Source organism: Syngnathus scovelli, chromosome 3 (assembly GCF_024217435.2).
Source record: "Syngnathus scovelli strain Florida chromosome 3, RoL_Ssco_1.2, whole genome shotgun sequence".
NCBI classification, from domain to species: domain Eukaryota; kingdom Metazoa; phylum Chordata; class Actinopteri; order Syngnathiformes; family Syngnathidae; genus Syngnathus; species Syngnathus scovelli.
Genome location: NC_090849.1, coordinates 8216888 through 8237662, shown reverse-complemented (window position 1 = coordinate 8237662; position 20775 = coordinate 8216888). Strand labels below are relative to the sequence as shown.

At 45.7% G+C, this 20775-nt stretch overlaps 1 long non-coding RNA gene across 1 annotated transcript; it reads right to left on the bottom strand.

Annotated features, from left to right (window-relative positions):
• Positions 1 to 1347: 1347 nt before the first annotated feature.
• On the bottom strand, positions 1348 to 19330 carry LOC137840192 (uncharacterized). Its single transcript, XR_011086678.1, has 4 exons — positions 19147 to 19330; positions 17134 to 17195; positions 17019 to 17047; positions 1348 to 2071 (listed from the first exon to the last, which is right to left on the bottom strand). It is a non-coding gene; the product is annotated as an uncharacterized lncRNA (long non-coding RNA).
• Between the last annotated feature and the right edge of the window lie 1445 nt (positions 19331 to 20775).

Genomic DNA, 20775 nt, shown 5'->3' with positions numbered 1-20775 from the left:
GTATTTTTGTTACTTTGAGGATTGTATTAACCGCTAATCATGCCTCCAAAGAAAGCAAGTGGGAGCAGTAAAGCCATCCAAACACAAAGACGCTCTTAAAGCAATGCGACACAAAGACGCTCTTAAAGCAATGCGACAGTGAGCGCCCGGCGCGCTGAGGTTGCGCTATGAGACCAAATTAAGCTCCCTGCGCACTGAGGTCCACTTAAATTTTGGAAAGTACATCAGGACTTTAAAAATATTTGATAAATTTCAGCGACGGCTCTGTCACAATAATGCGACCAGCGCGGTGCAGTGCGCTACGGTTGCGCGTTCGGCGGTGCGCTGCAGTTGCGCGATCGGACAAGAATTCGCAAACAAAAAAATGCTTAAAAAATGTGTGGGTTTTTTGTTTTTCTGGGAACGGATTAATATATTTCCCATTATTTTTAATGGGGAAAATAGATTCGGAATTCGAACGATTCACTTCTCAAACCGCCTTCTGGAACGGATTGTGGTCGAAAACCGAGGGTTGACCAGCTCAGTGGGCCCAGTGGTAGAGTGTCCGCCCTGAGACTGAAGGTTGTGGGTTCAAACCCCGGCCGGGTCATACCAAAGACTATAAAAATGGGACCCATTGCCTCCCTGCTTGGCACTCAGCATTAAGGGTTGGAATAGGGGGGTTAGATCACCAAATGATTCCCGAGCGCAGCACCGCTGCTGCTCACTGCTCCCCTCTCACTTTAACTTTTTTTTATATATGGAGGACTACAATATTAACATGCCACTCCTAGATGACCTGGCAGAAGTCCAAAATGTGATTGACCATCAGCTAAAGGCCGGAAAAGGAGCAGGACCTGATGGTGTGAGCCCAGGTGTTTTCAAACTTCTGCCAAGAGAATGGGTGATGTTTCTATGTACGCTCATGAACTCCATATTTCTAACTGGCTATCCAAAGGACTGGGCCCCTGCTAGATTGATCATGTTATTTAAGAAGGGTAACCGACTTGATTGTGACAATTACCGGGGCATAAGTGCGATCAATAGTGTAGCAAAGGTGTATGACTATGTGCTTAATAACAGACTGATGGCCTGGTATAAACCATTCTGGGAACAGGCTGGAGCTCAACCTAAAATGAGCATGCCTCCAAAGAAAGCAAGTGGGAGCAGTAAAGCCATCCTAAAACACAAAGACGCTCTTAAAGCAATGCGACACAAAGACGCTCTTAAAGCAATGCGACAGTGAGCGCCCGCTCCAATAGATTTCATTTAGATAATATTTAAAAAAATTGATTTTTATATTTTGTTAAAAAACAATTTACCTAAAAAAGGTAAATTGTCTATTTTATTACAATCAAATAAGAAGGCTGCCCCAATAGATTTCATTTAGATAATATTTTAAAAAATTGATTTTTATGTTTGTTAGTTACAAGAATATAACTAATATCAGAATGTTGGCGCACTCTGATAATTACCATGTGCACGCCTATGTGGCACTTAGGCTTATCATTGGACATTGTGTCAGAAAAAAGCTACAACTGTATGTTGACTTCATAGCCTTTTCTAAAGCCTATGACAGGATCCCAAGAGGGAAAATGTTCAAAGTCTTAAAGGGCCTGGGCTCCACTACAATAACAGCATCGATCGGAATGAGGCAAGTATCCCCTACTTCATGCTTCTTGTTTGTGATGTTCGTCGACATGCTGATTAGAAAGATAAAACAACAGTGTGGAGATGACAGCTTCCTTAAATGGCTTCATGTCTTAATGCTAATGGATGACACCGTTATCCTGGCAACATCAAGGGATGTGTGTGTGACGATCATTGGGACTTTTATAATTTTTTTTATAAATTTTATAAATTAAAATTGATAAAAGAAAGGCTAACTGAAAAACTGAAATATCTGGAGGAATATTGTGATGAACACGGCATGCTTGTTAATGAAAGTAAAACAAAGTTTATGGTTGTATTAGGATCTGATGAAGACAGGCAACGTATCCAGCTTGCTTCGTTTACAGTGAGGCACTGTGACAGTTGTAGATATCTTGGAGCTGTCTTCACTGCAGATGGAAATGCCCGAAACTCACTTGCCCTACATGTAAAAGAGAAGATAAAGAATTTAGACAAACTGATTATCTTCTTGTCCACCAATTATGATGCTCCTTTTTGTGTAAAACGTAAGGTTTTTTAGGCTGCTTTCTCATCAGCTGTCTTGTATGGGTGTGAGGCTCGGTTACAGATTCCCTTAAAGTTTGTTGAGGCTCTCTATATGACTGGAGTGATATCCGTACTTGGGGTGAGGGGTACTACACCTAACCCTTTTTTTTTTTTTTAAATTGCAGCTATCCGAATTTCGTTGTACAACTAAGTTGTAAAATGACAATAAAGGGCATTCTATTCTATTCTATTCTATTCTAACCTAACCTGCCTGTTGGAAGCAGGACGCCCTCTTTACAATCCCTAGTGAGAGAAAAGCAGGCCAGGTTTTTCAACAAAATGCAGCAGTGAAATGGCATGGCTGATGACCCCTTGTGATATGTTATTCAACTGCTAAAGAATGCGAACCAAATCATGTATTCTCATATATCTGAAATAATGGCTAAACAAGATCATATTGAGAGTGACCGAAGAGACATGATTTACAAACTACAATCCAAAGATATAAGACATACCAAGATATTGACCCAGATTTATCTATGCATCCACTATATACAAGCACCAGCAGTATACCTTACATCGAGGACTATTTGAGGATAGCCTTTACACGGTTTCGGTTGTCCTCTCATAGATTACGTGTTGAAATGGGAAGGTGGAGTCGCACACCACCTGAGCAGCGTACATGTCAATGTGAGACTGGTATACAGAACGAACAGCACATACTGGTGTGTCCCCTCACACAAGACATCAGAGAGAAATATGGACTTGAGTGTAAAGACCTGAGCTCACTCTTTGTGGGCACTAACAGAGAAACTTTGCGTATGTTACATGTCTGCCTGTCAACGTTGGAAAAACAGAAAACTGTATGAAGTAAGGATTTTTGTGTTTTGTTTTTATTTAATCTATTGTGTTATTTATTTTAATCTTTTGTAATGTGTACCTTTTTTTATTTTGACCCAAAGTTTTATACTTTTGTCAATAAACTAACTAACTAACTAACTGGGTGTGGTGGTTGTTTGCCTCTGCGTGTACCCTTCGACTGGCTGGCAACCAGTTCAGTAGTCTGTCTTTCGCCCGATGTCAGCTGGGATAGGCTCCAGCTAAACCCACAATCCTGAACAGGATAAGCAGCATTGCGAATGGCTATACAGTAATCTCTCGTTTTTCGCGGATAATTGGTTCCAAGACCCATGATAGGATAAAATCCGCGATGTCGAGAAAATATATTGATACCATATCCATAAAACTTTTGTGAACCTTTATTGTATTTTATTGTATTTTTAGACACTGTATATTGTACTTTTAAATGCTTTTTGTATTTTTAAGAACTTTAGTTTTAAAGTCAAACTGATTTTTAGCTACATTCTTTATTTAAATAAATAGGCAAATAAAGAAAATAAGAGTAAATATATTTTTGCAATATCCGCACAAGACTTTTGTGAACCTTTATTGTAGTTTTATACACATTATTGTTTTTTAAACACTTTTTGTATTTTTAAACACTTAAGTGAATTTTTTTAGAGTCAAACTGACTTGCAGAAATATTCTTATTTAAATAAATATTTATTTAGCATTTAGACGTCTAGTCTATCCCGTAGACGTCTAAAAAACGTTCACATAGACGTCTATTAGACGTCTAATAGACGTCTATCCCATAGACGTCTATAGTATAGACCAGGGGTGGGAAAACCTTTTGACTTGCGGGCCGAATTGGGTTCTAAATTTTGACCGGGGGGCCGAACCAGGAGCAGATGGATGTAGTGTTTGTGTGAAGTAATATAAACGACATGTAAAGGTCATTGCGTAAAAGGTTTTGGCCTTTAGTAGGGAAGTAAAGCATGGATATTCAAAAAACGCTTTTTGGAAACAAATGCATTTATTAACAGCATTAAAAAAATATTTCACCAAAAAACTACTATCAGTACTGAGTCTCATTAAATACGACACTGTTATTATGAACAACTTTCCATCACTTCAGTGCCTGCAGGTCAGATTTATGAAAGATCTTTATTTAATGAGGCGAAATCACATCAAACGGCAAACATTCTGACTAAATACGTCATCTTGAAGAATCAGTGAAAGAATACATCTAAATAAAGTACTAATATAGAAATTACTAATCAATAACGGCAATACGGTGACCGATATTGTCAGGATCGCTTGTGGAGCATGGAGCAGGACGACCAAGTGCAGCTTGGACCAGGGTTTATTGCAGCAACTCAAAATACAGACTCGGTAAACTGACATGACTTAAACAATAACTTGACTGACTGACCGGGACGTGGAACAAGAAGACAGCAGGACATGATGGCACCAAGACAGGACGACAACACCGAACGACAGCAACCAAAACCAATACCAATACCAATGATCCGACAGGGAGAGAGGGGCAGACAGGACTTTTATACACGACAGGTAACGAGAGGCAGGTGGGAACAATCACACTGATCATGGGCACACAGGAGGGGAGGGGCGAGCACACAGACAGAAACCAAGACAACAGACACATAGTGGAGCAGTTGGGGACGAGACGTGACAGAACCCCCCCCACAAGGGACGTCTCCCGACGTCCCAAAAAAAAAAAAAAAAAAAAAAAAACTAGGGGAACCGAACCGCACTCGGGCGGCGACTTGGGGAACCGAACCGCACTCGGGCGGCGACTTGGGGAACCGCACTCGGGCGGCGACTTGGGGAACCGAACCGCACTCGGGCGGCGACTTGGGGAACCGAACCGCACTCGGGCGGCGACTTGGGGAACCGCACTCGGGCGGCGACTTGGGGAACCGAACCGCACTCGGGCGGCGACTTGGGGAACCGAACCGCACTCGGGCGGCGACTTGGGGAACCGCACTCGGGCGGCGACTTGGGGAACCGAACCGCACTCGGGCGGCGACTTGGGGAACCGCACTCGGGCGGCGACTTGGGGAACCGAACCGCACTCGGGCGGCGACTTGGGGAACCGAACCGCACTCGGGCGGCGACTTGGGGAACCGAACCGCACTCGGGCGGCGACTTGGGGAACCGAACCGCACTCGGGCGGCAACTTGGGGAACCGAACCGCACCCGGGCGGCGACTTGGGGAACCGATCCGCACCGCACTCGGGCGGCGACTAGGGGAACCGAGCCGCACCGCACTCGGGCGGCGACTGCGGGGACAGAGCCGCACCGCACTCGGGCGGCGACTGCGGGGACAGAGCCGCACTCTGGCGGCGACTGCGGGGACAGAGCCGCACTCTGGTGGCGACTGCGGGGACAGAGCCGCACTCTGGCGGCGACTGCGGGGACAGAGCCGCACTCTGGCGGCGACTGCGGGGACAGAGCCGCACTCTGGCGGCGACTGCGGGGACAGAGCCGCACTCTGGCGGCGACTGCGGGGACAGAGCCGCACTCGGGCGGTGACCTAGGGGACAGAGCCGCACTCGGGCGGTGACCTAGGGGACAGAGCCGCACTCGGGCGGTGACCTAGGGGACAGAGCCGCACTCGGGCGGTGACCTAGGGGACAGAGCCGCACTCTGGCGGTGACCTAGGGGACAGAGCCGCACTCTGGCGGTGACTTGGGGAACAGAACCGCGCTCGGGCAGCGACTTGGGGAACACAACCGCACACGGGCGGCGACTTGGGGAAACAGAACCGCACTCCGCGGAAACTCGGGAAAACACAACCGCACACGGGCGGCGACTTGGGGAAACAGAACCGCACTCCGCGGAAACACAACCGCACTGGGGCGGCGACTTGGGAAGTCTGTACCGCGATCGGCGGCCACTCACAAAGTCCGTACAGTGATCGGCGACATTCGGAAGGCGGGGCTCTGCGCGGCAGCAACAGCCATCACGCGCCGCAGCAGTGGGAGTGGAGCCAGGGACGATCGCGGGTCCGACGCAGCTGGCTTGGATGTCTGGCGACGTTCGCGGGTCCTGCGACGCTGGGGTGGAGCCCGATGGCGGCCGTGAGTCTGATGACGCCGGGAGGCACTCCAACGGCGGCCGTGGGTCCGGCGTCGCGGCAGCGAAGTCCGACGACGGTCGCAGAGGCGATGGTGCCGGGAGGAACTCCGATGGCGGCCGTGAGTCCGGCGTCGCTGGAGCAAGATCCGATGGCAGCTGCAAGCCCATGGCGCTGGAACAAGCTCGGACGACGATCGGGCGTCGCAGCGGGAGCTGGTGGTGGAGGGGGGTCCAAGCGCTGGTCGTTGTGATGGTCGGATCATTCTGTCAGGATCGCTTGTGGAGCATGGAGCAGGACGACCAAGTGCAGCTTGGACCAGGGTTTATTGCAGCAACTCAAAATACAGACTCGGTAAACTGACATGACTTAAACAATAACTTGACTGACTGACCGGGACGTGGAACAAGAAGACAGCAGGACATGATGGCACCAAGACAGGACGACAACACCGAACGACAGCAACCAAAACCAAAACCAATACCAATACCAATACCAATGATCCGACAGGGAGAGAGGGGCAGACAGGACTTTTATACACGACAGGTAACGAGAGGCAGGTGGGAACAATCACACTGATCATGGGCACACAGGAGGGGAGGGGCGAGCACACAGACAGAAACCAAGACAACAGACACATAGTGGAGCAGTTGGGGACGAGACGTGACAGATATCTGAAAATCAGAGCAGAGCTTTAACTCACTCACCTGGTGACAGAGGTGAGGAAACGGGAAACACTTCCTTAAAGTCGGCCTTAAAAACTTTAAAAGTTAAGATTAGTCGAAAATAGGTGGTGCATCAAAAACTTGCCCTTGTACTTCATCTGCAGTTTGTCGGTGAAATTTTTTTTGCTGAGTTTTCAAATTAGCTGTCAACCTCTCCGCTGTAGCCGCCCGTTCATGTGTTGACTGCTAGCGTAGTTAGCATGCTTCGTAGCAAAGTGACGGCTAATGTTGTACTCCTTGCAACCGTTTCTTGGCATATCAGACAAACCGGCATTGATCGGACTTCAGCGAAAAAATATTTTGTTGTCAACTCTTTTTTAAACACTCGGCACACGTAGGTCGAGCCAAATGGTCCACTCTTTTTTTCAAACACTCGGCACTCTGTGTCCACCTTTCTTTTCCTTGGGCCACTCATTTTGATGGAAGGATTCCAGGGGAAGGTTTGTGGGTGGCTTTGGCGTAAAACTTTGTCTTAAAGTTCAGTGCGTGAATTTTGAGAATGCGTCACAGCCCACACTCGAAATTCGGCACTGATAGGCATAGAGCGCGGAGTACGTACACGCACTTGTGAGTGTGCACCGCGCTTTCTGACGTGGCTTCTGGGAGTAAATGCTCGGGCGGGCGTTTATCTATCTACTGGGGAAATGCAATCATTGAAGGGAAAATGACCCAAAACAAAATTCATTCCGGTTTGGCGGGCCGGATTAAACGGGCCTGCGGGCTGCGTCTGTAGTTTCCCTATGTCTGGTATAAACTTTCACATATTCGTCTGTTAGACGTCTGTTAGACGTCTAATAGTCTATCCCGTAGACGTCTATAATATAAACTTTCACATTAGACGTCTATATGTGAACGGTTTTTAGACGTCTATGGGATAGTCGTCTATTCGACCTCTGTATGTGAAATTGTTTTAGACGTTTATTGCGGAACCAAGGGTTGGGAACCTATGGCTCGCGAGCCATATATGGCTCTTTTGGTGACTGCGTCTGTCTCGCGGACAAATCTGACATTTGTTTACTCAATTAATAAAATAAATAATTTTGTAATATTATCAAAGTAAAACATAGACCTACTGAAATCAAAATCTTAAATTAGCTTTCAAAATATAAAATATGATCACGTTTGCAATTCATCCCATCTGTTTTCTACCGCTGAAATCCACGGTTGCGTCATATCAGCCAATCTTAACTGCCAATACTCCTGTCACACACGCACGACCACACCCAACAATCTGGCCAAATCACTCACACCTGCTGCTGGTTAGTGGACGCTCGACGACGACTTCGCTTACCGAACATTTCAGAGTGAGTGAAGAATTCGCATTTGTGGAGAGATGAGGCTCTGCTATGTGCCTCATATGCAGTGACAAAATTGCATCAATGAAACGCTCCAATATTAAGCGCCACTTTGAGACATGACATGCGACATTTGCAACCAAATACCCAGCTGGGGACAGCAGAAAGAATGCGTGTGAAGAGCTCCAGAGCAAGCTAGTCAACAGCAACTCCGTGTACGGACCAGACAAGGTGACTTTAATTCAGCTAGTTTTGCTGGCGCATTAGCAATTGTGAGGAACGGAAAGCCATTCACTGATGACGAGTATTTCAAAACATTTATGCTTGACGTGGCTCATGAACTTTTTGACGACTTCACGGATAAAGAAAAGATACTCAAACGGTTAAAAGACAATGCCTCTGTCAGCAAGAACCGTTCATGATTGGGCCATTATGATGGCAAATCAAGTGGAGGAAACACAAGTGAGGGACATAAACACAGCAGTCTACTTCTCCCTCGCTTTGGATGAATCAACATCCATCCATCCATCCATCCATCCATCCATCCATCCATCCATCCATCCATCCATCCATCCATCCATCTTCTTCCGCTTATCCGGGGTCGGGTCGCGGGGGCAGCAGCTTCAGGAGGGACTCCCAGACTTCCCTCTCCCCAGCCACTTCATCCAGGTCATCCCGGGGGACCCCAAGGCGTTCCCAGGTCAGCTGAGAGACACAGTCTCTCCAGCGCGTCCTGGGCCGTCCCCGGGGTCTCCTACCGGTGGGACATGCCCGGAACACCTCCCCAGGGAGGCGTCCAGGAGGCATCCGGATGAGATGCCCGAGCCACCTCATCTGGCTCCTCTCAACGTGGAGGAGTATCGACTCTACTCCGAGTCTCTCCCGGATGACCGAGCTTCTCACCCTATCTCTAAGGGAGAGCCCGGACATCCTGCGGAGAAAACTCATTTCGGCCGCTTGTATCCGGGATCTCGTTCTTTCTGTCACGACCCATAGCTCGTGACCATAGGTGAGGGTAGGAGCGTAAATCGACCGGTAAATTGAGAGCTTTGCCTTTTGGCTCAGCTCTCTCTTTACCACAACGGACCGGTACAGAGTCCGCATTACTGCCGACGCTGCACCGATCCGCCTGTCGATCTCACGCTCCATCCTCCCCTCACTCGTGAACAAGACCCCAAGATACTTAAACTCCTCCACTTGGGGCAGGATCTCATCCCCGATCCGGAGTGGGCATTCTACCCTTTTCCGATCGAGGACCATGGACTCAGATTTGGAGGTGCTGACCCTCATCCCGACCGCTTCACACTCGGCTGCGAACTGCTCCAGTGAGAGCTGGAGATCACGGCCTGAAGAAGCCAACAGCACCACGTCGTCTGCAAAAAGCAGAGACGTGATGCTGAGGTCCCCAAACCGGACCCCCTCAACGCCTCGGCTGCGCCTAGAAATTCTGTCCATAAAAGTTATGAACAGAATCGGTGACAAAGGGCAGCCTTGGCGGAGTCCAACCCTCACTGGGAACGAATCCGACTTACTGCCGGAAATGCGGAGCAAACTCTAGCATCGGTGATACAGGGACCGAACCGCCCTCATCAGTTGGCTCGGCACCCCATACTCCCAAAGTACCCTCCACAGAACCTCCCGAGGGACATAATCGAACGCTTTCTCCAAGTCCACGAAACACATGTGGACTGGTTGGGCGAACTCCCACGCACCCTCGAGGATCCTGCTGAGGGTGTAGAGCTGGTCCACTGTTCCACGGCCAGGACGAAAGCCACACTGCTCCTACTGAATCGGAGGTTCGACCTCCCGACGGACCCTCCTCTCCAGCAACCCTGAATAGACCTTATCAGGGAGGCTGAGGAGTGTGATTCCCCTGTAATTGGAACACACCCTCCGGTCCCCCTTCTTAAAGAGGGGAACCACCACCCCAGTCTGCCAATCCAGAGGTACTGTCCCCGATGTCCTCGTAATGTTGTAGAAGCGTGTCAGCCATGACAGCCCCACAACATCCAGAGCCCTTAAGAACTCCGGGCGGATCGCGTCCACCCCCGGGGCCTTGCCACCAAGGAGTTTTTTAACTACCTCAGTGACTTCAACCCCAGAGATTGGAGAGCCCGCCTCAGAGTCCCCAGGCCCTGCTTCCACAATGGAAGGTGTGTAGGTGGAATTGAGGAGGTCTTCGAAGTATTCTCCCCACCGACTCACGACGCCCCGAGACGAGGTCAGCAGCACGCCATCCCCACTGTAAACTGTGTTGATGTTGCACTGCTACCCCCTCCTGAGACGCCGGATGGTGGACCAGAATTTCCTCGAAGCCGTCCGGAAGTCATTCTCCATGGCCTCGCCAAACTCCTCCCACGCCCGGGTTTTTGCCTCAGCCACCGCCGAAGCCGCGTTCCGCTTCGCCACCAACTCAGTGTGAAAATGCAAGGCATTGGAAATACAGTCGCATCCACAAGCTGTGTCTGCATTCGAGAATAAGCTGGAGCTCTTCGTTGTGGATATTGAGACGGGCCGTTTACTGCACTTTGAAAAACTGAGGGAATTTAAAGATGCCTGCACAACAAGAGACTCCTCTCAACATGTTGATATTCAGCAGCTAGCTAGCTTGACATCTAATCTGCAGTCGCTCAAAGCACGTTTTGGAGATTTTCGTACTGGATGCAGCGGAGCTGAGTTACATCCCTGGTGTGTCTGTCGGAGAGTTTGAGCTTGAAGTTTCTGATCTGAAGGCCGCTGATGTGGGTGAATAAGTTCAAGTCGCTGAAGAGTTGGAGAAACTTGCATGACAGCAAGCAGAACTGGCCAGCCAACACAAGTGGACAGAAATGAAAAAGCTTCCACATGCAGACGAGCTGATTGTGAAAATATGGAATGCGCTTCCAGTCACATATCACACACTGCAGCGAGTGAGTGTTGCTGTATTGACCATGTTTGGATCTACCTATACATGTGAGCAGTCCTTCTCTCATCTCAAACACATCAAGACCAACCTAAGGTCACGTCTAACTTATGAGAGCCTCAACGCCTGCATGAAGCTCAACCTCATCGCATATCAACCGGACTACAAAGCCATCAGCAAAACGATGCAGCCCCAGAAGTCTCATTAATGGTGATTATTTTTTTCTTGGCTATAAAAACGTTATTAAAAAGAATACATTCGTACACTCAAAAAATCGTTGGTCTTAATTAAAATACATGCATTTAATTGTATTTAGCCTATTTTTTTTTTATTTTTTTTTAATGGTATGGCGCTCACGGAAAATTATTTTTAAAAATTGGACATTTATGGCTCTCTCCGCCAAAAAGGTTCCTGACTCCTGGCGTAGACATTCGAATGATGGCTAATAGCTATTGCCGCGATTAGCGCTAATCGTACTGATAGCTAGTGATCATTTGAACATCTAGACCAGTGGTTCTTAACCTGGGTAACGCATGTCTGAACTGGTCTTGCAAAGGCAACAGCAGAAGTCACACTGATTTGCTGGTATGTCATAACCCCCCCCCCCCCCTCTCCAAAGAGGGGTTCGGCGAATGCGCATATGAAACTGATAGGGTACGGTACTAACGCCACGCCCCCCCCCCCAAAAGAGGGGTTCGGTGAATGCGCATATGAAACTGATGGGGTTTGGTACCTCCAAAAAGGTTAAAAACCACTGATCTAGACGTCTATTCAACATTGAGGTTCTCTTCAATACATTTGATCTGTGATCCTTACCTTGTGTAGTTTCAGGATGTTGTGAAAATGCATTTGATTAGTGATGGTCCAGGGGGTGAAAATTTACATCGTCTTTTTTTTTAATATAAAAATAGGTTTCAGTAACAGATTAACCAAAACGATAATTTAACCTAAATAAAAACATTGTTTCAAACATCTAACCATCTCAAATATAATTGTGCAATGTTATTAAATCATATGTTTAAAAATGTAAAGATATACATACAATATTAAAAAATGTGGGCTATTTTAATAGAACGAAACTACTAAGTTACAATATATAAATATATACCGTTTTGGCTCGAATATAAGACGATGGTTTTTGCTGAAATAAGACTGAAAAAGTGGGAGTCGTCTTATATTCGGGCCCTAGACATTCACAACACTAGAGGGCGCCAGATACCTTCAAAGTGAATGCTGAACGAGACTCCCCAGGTCAATGCGAACCCGTTGCGAAGAAGAAAAATGAAATAAATACTAAAAATAGTGGAAGCGCGAAGAAAAATAGAATAAATAAATATAGCGGTAGCACGAAGAAGAAAAATAAAAAATAGCGGTAAGAAAGAAAACGCAAGAAAATGAAAGAAGAGATAACAGAAAATAGAGAAACGTAGCGACAATCTGGAGAAAAGTGAGTCGAAGATCGGCCAGGTTGACCTGCAGCTGAGGAGAAGTTATGACGCAAACTTCAAGATAACAGTGATAAATGAGGCAGAGTCTTCAAACAATTGCCAAGAGGCTGTGAAATATGGTGTCATAAAAAGATCTAAAAAAGATCGCCTAAAAAATGCTCACAGTCAGAGAAAAGCTTTCCGTGGTCCTCAGAGCGGCCGCTTTCAAGAGTTCGACAGGAGGGTGTGCGAGAAACGAAAGGACAGGATGCCCATTCAGCTCAAGGCCATGGAAATAGCCAAAGAGCTAAACATACAATACAAAAAATGATGCATATCAAATGCCCTGGACAGCAGTGAGGATGACGTGCTATGGGAGGAGCCAGCGGAGCCAGAGGATGGGAGTGAGAACAGTGACACTGAGCACAGCGAGGCAGAGGATGTTTGTGAGAAGGAATGTTCTGACATGACAGATCTCAGCTACTCTCAAGTTTAAACCATCCATCCATCCATTTTCTGAACCGCTTAGTCCCCACGGGGGTCGCGGGCGTGCTGGAGCCTATCCCAGCCGTCATCGGGCAGTAGGCGGGGGACACCCTGAACTGGTTGCCAGCCAATCGCAGGGCACACAGAGACAGACAACCAATCGCACTCACACTCACACCTAGGGACAATTTGGAGTCTTCAATCGGCCTACCAAGCATGTTTTTGGAATGTGGGACGAAACCGGAGTGCCCGGAGAAAACCCACGCGGGCCCGGGGAGAACATGCAAACTCCACACAGGGAGGGCCGGAGGTGGAATCGAACCCGCACCCTCCTAACTGTGAGGCGGACGTGCTACCCAGTGCCCCACCGAGCCGCCCACAAGTTTAAACCAGTTTGCATTATTCTATTGCAAAGTTTTTTTTCTTATTCAGATTGTCATTCGTTTCAGATATACTGTAAATATTTTCTGTATAAAAATGTAATTTGGCGTTCAAAATTTTATTTATTTTTTTATCAAACTTCAGTCTTGAAAAAGGGTGGTCGTCTTATAATCAGGGCCGTCTTATATTCGGGCGAATACGGTACATACTTTTCATGTAGAACAGGCATGTCCAAAGTCCGGCCCGCGGGCCAAATCCGGCCCCCGGTCATATTTCATACGGCCCACAGCTTCGGTCTTATAATGTATTATTCATGGCCTGCCTGCACTGTCAAACTGAATTAAAAAAAAAATCATGAAACTTGAAACTGTAATTCCTCCTATTACCAAAAGGTGGCAGCACCAGCCCTCTCCGCTCATTTCTGCCATGCCGACTGCAAAGAATACGAGGAAAGTTGACATTGAGGGCCGTCGCTTTCAAGAGAAATGGGAATTACAATACTTCTTCACTGAAAATCAAGGCAATTGTGTTTGTCTAATTCGTAAAGAGACTGTTGCCTTGTTTAAGGATTTCAACCTAAAGAGACACCATCAGACTAAACATGCTAACACATACGACAAGCTAACAGGGAGTGACCGCGCTGATAAAGTCAAGCAGCTCCAAGCTGAACTGGCATCACAACAGCGATTTATCACGTGGGGCTGTGAGTCAAAAGTAAATCAAAAGTAAAAATTACTTAATATTAAATATTACGAAGTGGCCATGTTAATACTGTTGAAGTCATAAACCTGTAGACGTGACACAAACTATTACTTTCTGAAAAATATTGTAAATGACAATAATAATATAAGACGACCCTGATTATATGACAACCCCCTCTTTTTCAATACTCAAGTTTGAAAAAAGACTTTTTGAACGCCAAATTTAATTTTTATACAGAAAATTATTACAGTAAATCTGAAACAAATCATTATAACAGTGGTTCTTAACCTTGTTGAAGGTACCAAACCCCATCAGTTTCATATGTGCATTCACTGAACCCCTCTTTAGTGGAAAAAAAAAAAATTGGATTCAAGACATAGATGTTTTTTTACTGGTGCACAAAATGAGCCGTGCATGAACTTCACCTTGTTCAAAGAATAAAACCAACACAATGCATGAACTCAAAACAAATGACATACCAGCAAATCAGTGTGACTTCTGCTGTTGCCTTTGCGAGACCAGTTCAGATATGCGTTATTGCGAATTTACACGACATTCAGGTGTGTTCGGCCCTCTGCAGTGGAGGCTCTGCCGAACCCCTGAAACCGACTCACCGAACCCCAAGGGTTCGATCGAACCCAGGTTAAGAACCACTGGATTATAACAATATATTCGAGAGAAAAAGCATGTTTGCTTCATTCAAATCAAGCAAAAACTGTCTATCACGTGTAAATATCTGAACATTTAAATATGTAAACTAAAGTGCAATCACATTTGTAAATTAATGGCTTCTGGTTTTTGAAATGTAAATAAACCAATCTACTGTGATAAAACAACAAAATTGCAATAACTGCATTAACCATCAAAGTGAAGTCTAACTGTAACTGTAGTCTTGAAACAAATCTAAATAAGGAAAAACATTGCAATAAAATAATGCAAACTGCTACTGGTATTGTTGGGGAGCCTGAGGATTGTATAGGGGGTTGCTCGGATGGTTATGTTCTTTTCGCCCCCGGGTGTCGGTCAGAACACAGGAGGGAAGATGTGGTTCAGTTTTGATTGCTTTACTGAATTATTGGCAAAAACGTAACAGGCACTGTGGCTCATAGGGGCATACAGGCAAACTGGCAAAAGGGTATAGGCACACGTTTGGTTGTAAGGATGTGTGAGCAGGTGTGTGTAGTGTACATGGGTGAGTCTTTGGGTGTGTGAATGTGATTCTTGTGTGTGTGATTATTGTATGAAACGTGTGTGTGTGTGTGTGTGTGTGTGTGTGTGTGTGTGTGTGTTCATACAATAATCACACACACAAGAATCACATTCATACACCCAAAGACTCACCCATGTACACTACACACACCTGCTCACACATCCTTACAACCAAACGTGTGCCTATACCCTTTTGCCAGTTTGCCTAGCTGCCCCATAAGCCACAGTGCCTGTTCCTTTTTTCCCAATAATTTAGTAAAGCAATCAAAACTGAACCACGTCTTCCCACCTGTGTTCTGACCAACACCCGGTGGCGAAAAGAGCATAACCATCCGAGCCAACCCCCTATACAGTCCTCAGGCTCCCCAACAATAGCGGTAGCAGTTTGCATTATTTCATTGCAATGTTTTTCCTTATTCAGATTTGTTTCAAGACTACAGTTACAGTTAGACTGTCACGATCCGTCTCCATTCGTTTCCTTGTTTTAATGTTGCCATGGTTAAGTTAAGTTAAAGTTAAGTTAAAGTCCCAATGATGGTCACACACACACACACATCTGGGTGTGGTGAAATTTGTCCTCTGCATTTAATCCATCCCCATGTGATTTTGATCCATCCCCTGGGGGAGAGGGGAGCAGTGATACGTACATAGAAACATCACCCATTCTCTTGGCAGAAGTTTGAAAACACCTGGGCTCACACCATCAGGTCCTGCTCCTTTTCCGGCCTTTAGCTGATGGTCAATCACATTTTGGACTTCTGCCAGGTCATCTAGGAGTGGCGTGTTAATATTGTAGTCCTCCATATATAAAAAAAAGTTAAAGTGAGAGGGGAGCAGTGAGCAGCAGCGGTGCTGCGCTCGGGAATCATTTGGTGATCTAACCCCCCTATTCCAACCCTTAATGCTGAGTGCCAAGCAGGGAGGCAATGGGTCCCATTTTTATAGTCTTTGGTATGACCCGGCCGGGGTTTGAACCTACAACCTTCCAGTCTCAGGGCGGACACTCTACCACTGGGCCCACTGAGCTGGTCAACCCTCGGTTTTCGACCACAATTCGTTCCAGAAGGCGGTTTGAGAAAATCGAATTCCGAATATTTTCCCCATTAAAAATAATGGAAAAAAATTTAATCCGTTCCCAGAAGAAAAAAAAAACAAAACACCTTTTTTAAGCATTTTTTCATTTGCAAATTTTTGTCCGATCGCGCAACTGCAGCGCACCGCCGAACGCGCAACCGTAGCGCACCACCGACCGCGCAACTGCATTGGTTGCATTATTGTGATGAATATGATTCAAAAACCAGAACCCATTCATTTACATATATGATTGCACTTTAATTTACATATTTAAATGCTCAGATATTGAGATGTGATAGTTTTTGCATGATTTGAATGAGGCAAAATAACATGCTTTTTCTCTCAAATATAGTTATAATAATTTGTTTCAGATGTAATCATTTTCTGTATAAAAAATTAATTTGGTGTTCAAAAAGTCTTTTTTCACACTTGAGTCTTGAAAAAGAGAGGGTCGTCTTATATGTACTTCTACATTAAGAATGTCAAAAATCAATCTGTACATGGAGGAGTCAGGTCAGTTTTTAATATAGATGCTCCTCTTTTCTTCAGACTTGGAGTCTGTGTTGTTAAAGGGGAAAAATAACGTCTGATTTGACAATTTTACTATTAACCGCTGTTAATCGCATGACTCAACACAGTTTTTACTTTTGTAGTGATTTGCCTTAGAGTTCCAAGCTCTGTTGAGCGTAAAACAAAATTAGGTACACATTTTAATGACATCAGAAGATAAAAACCTACCTTTCCACGTACCACTCCTTGAGCTAAATCTGGAGTCACCAATCACAACATGGGTAAAAACAGAAATTACATCTTTGCCATGCCATCAAATCTCAAATTTGTGATCTATACTTACTGTTTGATCTTGTTTTTGTTTTATAATAGCCATGGTGATTTTTGAATGCGAGCTGCTGACATCTGCAAAAGCAATGCCATTATTAACATTAGTTTTGAATTCACATTTGAATTGTAAATGCATACGGCATAACCTCTTGTCAAAAATAACGTTTTTTAAATGTAGTCTACTCATACAGTTATGAACTTTCAAAAAGATTTTAAGCACTTGAGATTTTATTTACTTAAGAAAACCATTCCATACACATGACATGAAACAAACTTTTTGGAATTTGTCGCAAAATCACTTTAGCTACCATTAAGTAACGTTTAGAACCCATTAACGTTTGTGTCAGAAGTTCTTCTCTTCCAAACTATTAAAACTACAGCAACTAGCCACGTAGTGAAAACGTAGTACGAGCTAGCAGGCAAGCTACAACTTAAAGGGCTAGAGACACCGGTATATGTATAAATCGGTTTTAGTTAGCTTATGGGCTTATAAATATAAATTGACGCTCGAAACAACGAAAAGGAAGCTGTTGCTCTGAAAAATATCATTTAAATTTGCCGCACAGACGAGTTCGACTGCACCAAGCCGCCAGCCGGAAGTGACGTCTCATGACGTCTCAAGTTGTACGCGTTTAGCTTCAGTGAATGTAAACAAAAAGAGAAGAGGGGCCAGCGCGGAGACGTCGGGCCAGGTTTGCGGCCAACCCAGCTCGCCTAGCCGTGCCTTCCATTATCCTGGCGTACATTCGTTCGCGGGACGACAAGATGGGTTGAGTTCCCCTGATAGGATCCACGAACCAGACGGTGCGTGCCTGCTGTGTGCTCGTGTTCACAGTGGCCTGGTTGACTGTCATCTTTCCGGACTCTGCTGTGCATCGGGAGCGGCTAGCGTGCTATCACTCTTATTGTTCATCTTCTTGTTTTATTTTTCCTGTGTTGTTTACTTGTATGTGCGTTGTGAACTCTGTCTTATGTTTCCGGACTCTGCTGTGCATCGGGAGCGGCTAGCGTGCTATCACTCTTATTGTTCATCTTCTTGTTTTAATTTTCCTGTGTTGTTTACTTGTATGTGCGTTGTGAACTCTGTCTTGTCACCCTGGGATAGTGAGAAACGTAATTTTGATCTCTTTGTGTGTCTTGACATGCGGAGGAATTGACAATAAAGGAGACTTTGACTTTGAAAAGTATGTCGAAGCGTGACGGGAGGGGCACAATTCAGAAAACGTGCTCAGCTCGTCGAAAAATGCGATTTAAGAAATAAAATTAAAAATGCGCCTACAACCTAAACCAAACGCTGCAGATGTTCATATCTCCATGCGCAGTGGTCAACTCGGCACTCTACTCTTTTTACTATGCCAACCTAACCACAGTGACGGGAGAGGCACAATTCAGAAAACGTGCTCAGCTCGTCGAGAAAATGCGATTTAAGCAATAAAATTAAAAATGCTTATAAAACCTAAACCAAACGTTGCAGGTGGTCATGTCTTCATGTGCTGAGATCAACTCGGCACTCTAAAGCCCCCAAGAGCACTTTTTACTATGCCAACCTAACCAGAGTGACGGGAGGGGCACAATTCAGAAAATATGCTCAGCTCAGCCCAAGTGAACTGCTAGGTTCATCATATTCTGCGTCAAAAGAGGTTTCTGAATCGGATAAAATGATGCTAATATTGCCGCTAGAAACGGAGCTGTCGCTATCATCTGCCATGTTGTTTGGGTTTGTTGACATCCAGATGTACAACTTGTGACGTCACAGTAATGGCGCCGCCAGTTTGGCTTCGTGCGGGACCCGATCGATAAACTGGCATTTCATTTCAGCTTTATTCTTAGTAATCGGTGTCCATTTTTAATTTCAAATGCGGCAAATGTGTTCACTTTATACATTCTATCAAATTCTGTTCTAATTGAAAAAAAAAAAAGGGATGTCTCTAGCCCTTTAAGTCCAAGCTTCAAACCGATTGATAATGAAAAGACAAACTTTGCAGGACAAAACAACAACTCTTACTGAAAAACCTCGAAGACTCACCTCATAGCAACCTTCCTTAGTGTCTTTTTTTGATTTTGGCTTTTAGAAGTGTCGAGTCGCCTTGAGCTCAAACTTGCGCTGCACACTTCTTGTTTTTGGGTGTTTTTTTTTTTTTCTACGGTGGTGCACAATTTATGCACGTTGCTGCCTCCTAGCGGAAATTTTTGAACGAAGCAATACAACGTTCCTACACCCATCTATCCGTTCTCTGTACCGCTTTATCCCAACGGGGGTCGCGGGCGTGCTGAAGCCTATCCCAGCGGTCATCGGGCAATAGGCAGGGGACACCCGGAACCGGTTGCCAGTCGATTGCAAGGCACACAGACGAACACATTCCTACATTGTTCATAGAAATTACAGCTGGTTTAAGGTTCAATATTTAATATTTGATGGATTTAATTTAGGCATCTATATGAGGTCTATGGAATCACCTACTATAGACTTCTATATCAGGTTACTGTCATTGTTTTAGCGATTGTTCTGACCCACATGCAGAAAAGCAATTCGGAAGTCTAGAATAAGTAAGGAGTCTTTAATGGAGGTGATACGGTGGCTGGTGAGCGGGAGGAGCTGAGCCAGGACCACGGAGCGGGAGCAGCGATGACGGAGGGTGAGGAGTTCGGCCAGAGCAGGGTGGATCTTGGCGATGGTCCGTGGAGGAAATCTAAGAGCGTGGAACACACAAAATTTGGTCAGAGAATTCAATGGCGAGAACTAGGAGCGAGATCAAGGAGCTAGAGGCACAACCGTGGAGGAGATCACATAGGCACACACTCAGGCGACGAGCCACGAGCAGCACGCTCCTTAAAAGCCTTCCCCTAATGAACCTGATGAGCTGCACCTGAGTCCTCCGCCACTCTGCTAACGGCTGCCACCTGTGGACCTAAAAAGAACACATCGCTGGACCCGTACAGTTACAGAAATAACCGCACTTCACACAGATCAATGGTTGTTTAAAACAAAGCAATACAACTGCTGTACATTATTTATGCAACTTATAGCTGGTTTACGGTTTAATATTTCATATTTGACGGTGGTAACAAGCGGTATAGAAAATTGATGGATGGGTGGATTTAATTTTGTCCTCTATAAAATATAAAAATCCGCAATGCACCGAATCTATCCACAATAAGTGTTTTGAAAAATATCCGCGATGGACTGAGGCCGCGTTTGGCAAGAATGAGTGGAGGAGGGCGACCAAATGCAGCTTGGACGAGGGTTTATTGAAGGGAAGGGAGGGGGGCGAACAAAGACACAAGCGGGACAGAGACTCACGGACAGCAGACAGGAAACAGAACTCCACTCGGACACGGAACAGATTCTGACTGCGAGCCTCTACACAAGACTGGGGGGAAATGGACGAGCAGGACAGGAACACGAGGCGCGAACACGGACGGAAAGCAACAGTAGACACTGACAGGGAGAAACACACGGGCAGGGCTTAAATACATCAGATAGTAACAAGAGGGAGCCGGTGACAGACATTACTGTAATGAAGGCTGAGGGAAGTTGCCGGCCGAGCGTCCGTCTTCTGGCATGGACGTCTTCTGGCATGGACGGGACAGCGATAGATGAACTGCGAAGTAGCGAGGGATTACTGTACAGTAATTACTAATTACTTCAGTCTCA